We start from the raw sequence: 3158 nt of genomic DNA, 5'->3' as shown, positions 1-3158 counted from the left end.
ATGAAACAAGCCACCATTCTTCAACAATCTTAGCAAAGATAGAATGCCTAAGAAACGACATGGATGACTTGCAAAGGATGGGCTCTTTACTTTAAGCACCATTTAAAAAAAAAGCACAAATGGGTGAGTGTGTTCAGTTATATACACTGAATTGAACCTTTGGCACTAGGAATCAGAGCATTTTGTCATATAGCATTAACACATATTATAAAAGTGCGTAGTGTCAAAGGAATAGAACCACCAGCATTCAAAAGCACCTTTGTCAACTAGGCAATAAAACACTCTACAGTATGTCTCTCCATTGTCCATCATGAATACACTGGTAGTAACTTTGAAATGAAAAAAAAAAAAAGGAGCTGTAACCCCTTTTATTTTCTCTGTTTAAAATCAAACAGAAAACAAACAAACATCAATTCTGTTATACACTGACATTTTCAAAGTACATCATTTGTACAAGAGAAGGACTAAGAACAAAAATGTGTTTACAGAGATCCAAACATAAGTGAGTGTCAGCGCCTCTCACACAGCTTTCCGGTGGTACTCAGGGGGAGCCACTTCATAATCGCTGGCACTAAACAAAGTTGCAGAATTCTTTGCCAGGTATTTGAGGAAATCATGAAGATAATTCAGTAATAAAGCAAGGCTCTTCTCATCCAGAGGTGTATAGGCCAACATTGCTCCAATTCGTACAAACAATCTCAGTAGATGTGGCACTCCATACACCTGAGACATGGGAGCATCAGGGTGTTCTCAAGGATTTCAGCATACTGTGGTCTCTCAAATTTGTAGAATAGCTGAGTGCCCAACATTACATTGAAGTATTCCTTTATCCCTGCCACAACTTCGTTAACAGCATACTCCTTATTGTCTGTGTTTCCTCGAGATTTCTTATAATTTGCATAATCCTCTAGAATGGAATCCACATTCTTCTTGGCAGGAAGATAAAAAAGCTGTTTTTGCCGGGTAATTAAGTCCCAGTCATCAACAAGCCATGGTTATAGTTCTTCAGGAATCTTGACTTTAACTTCAACTCTGTTCATGAATGTTTCCTCATTTTCAACAGTAGGATCTACTCGAGCCCTTTTCTTGAGAGGAGGCTGAGGTGTCTCACTGGTACTGCCACCATCTCCATTTCCAGGTGTTTTCTGCTTGTTCTTTTTTGTTTTCACTTCAACGTTTTTCTGCTGCAGCCCAGATGTCTTCTTTCCTGGAGCAGCCCCTCTCATCTTCCCCTCTGCATATTGCTCCTGATTGGCTTTTTGAAGTTCTCGCTGTTTCTGCAGATTGGTGTCCACGTATTTGAGTACTCGGCTTTCTGGAACCCATTCATCCCAATTTTTATTCCAACCACTGTAATGTATAAAATATTTCACTTGCTTGTCCTTTATGGCAACCTTTACACACTTTGCTTCATAAAGAAGAGGTCCATGAAAGCACAGCACTCGCTCACCCTCCTGGAATTTAGGCTTCGGGTCCTGCTTCGGCGCCATTTATCCGAGACTCTCCTTTCTCTGCTGTCTCCTCTTGGCTCCTTGGTCTAAAATGGGCTGTCAATATATGTGGGAGTTGACCTCTGGGCTCTCGATTCTGTTCCTTGTGTCTGTGTGCCTCTTTTTGTGGCCAGCCTTTGCCGTTTCAGTACCTAGCAGTTCGTCCTATATGTGGAAATTCGAAAATGTGGTACTTGCTGAGTTGTTCATTTTCCTCAGGATTCCTTTGGCCTTCACTGCTCCTTTGTTGCTGGATAGAAACTTTAGGATTCTCTCTTCTATTCCTGTGGGAAAGATTGCTGAAACTTCGATGGGGCTTGCGTGGAATCCAGAGATTGCTTTATCCAATATGGACGTTTCAAGTGTGTTCGTTCTTCCATTTGAAGAGCGGTGAATAGACTTCCGTTTCCTTATGTGTTCTTTAATTTCTTTCCGCAAAGCTTTCCAGTTTGTTGGTCCTTGTTTGTCTCTTCTCCTTGTAAGTGAGCTCCTACGGTACTTGAGTTTCTCCCTGCGAGCTGTTTCACTTCCAATGAAACCCTCAAGAACCATCCTTCTGGTCACTAATGGCTGGATTCTCTCTTTTGTTATGGCTCAGAGATATGCCATTGTGTTCATAAAGCCCAGCTTCCTTCTCCAATCTTCTTTCTCTATTCGTCCTTTGGCTTGATGGGCATCAGGGCGGCTTCCCAGTCTTGGATAACGGGAGTAAGGCCAGGGTGAACACAGGGGTGCACATATATCAGTGCACAACTTCTTCGAAGGTCTTTGGATAAACCCGCCACTGAATAATAGCTGGATCATATGGTAGAATCCATCTACCATGGATGGATTCTGACATGTCTGAGGCAATTCCACACTGATTTGCGTCGTGGCTGCACCAGCTTACACTCACAGCAGCACTGTAGGAGTCTTCCCATCTCTGCAGCTCCTCTCTGACACTTGTTTCCTGACTTTTTACCTATAGTCATTCAGACCACAGTGAGCTGCTATCTCACTGCCATTTGGATTTCAATTGCCCTGAGTCTTGATGATGATTAACATGTTTTCATACACCTGTTGGCCATCTCTATCTCTTCTTGGGTGAAATCTCTGTTTCCACCTACTGCCCAGGTTTTAATGGGCTTATTTTTTTTTCTCTTGTGGACACATATGAGTTTACTGCATCTTTTGGCTGTTCACCCGTTCACCGATGTGTGGTTTTCAAACATCCTCTCCCAGTGGTTGTATTGTCTTTTCATTGAGTCGATGGTTTCCTTGGCTGGGCAGAAGCTTTTGCATTTGATGTAGTCCCATTTGTTTCTTGTTTCCGTTGTTGCCCCTGCCCAAGCAGACATGCATCTTACTTATAGGAGGCTAAGACAGATGTCAAATAGCATGCTGCCTAGGTTTCCTTACAGAAGTCTCGTGGTTTGCAGTCTTACATTCAAAACTTTAATCCATTTTGTGTTGGTGTTTGTGCCTGGTGTAACATCGTTCTCTACTCTCCTTGTCTTACATGAGGCTCTGCAGTTGTCCTAGCACCGTTTATTGTAGAGAATTTCCTTTCTCCACTGTCTCCTCTTGGTTCTGTGGTCGAAAATGGGCTGTCCATGTATGTGTGCGTATACCTCTGGGCTCTCGATTGTGTTCCATGGTTCTGAGTGTCTGTTTTCATCCCAGCCTGCG

General features: G+C 42.8%; 1 pseudogene; it reads right to left on the bottom strand.

The window, feature by feature from the left end:
• Positions 1–353: 353 nt before the first annotated feature.
• LOC139041500 (mortality factor 4-like protein 1 pseudogene) lies at positions 354–1501 on the bottom strand (annotated as a pseudogene).
• Positions 1502–3158: the final 1657 nt, after the last annotated feature.

The sequence above is a fragment of the Equus asinus genome, chromosome 21 (genome assembly GCF_041296235.1).
Source record: "Equus asinus isolate D_3611 breed Donkey chromosome 21, EquAss-T2T_v2, whole genome shotgun sequence".
Lineage (NCBI taxonomy): Eukaryota > Metazoa > Chordata > Mammalia > Perissodactyla > Equidae > Equus > Equus asinus.
This window is presented reverse-complemented; position numbering and strand designations above follow the sequence as displayed.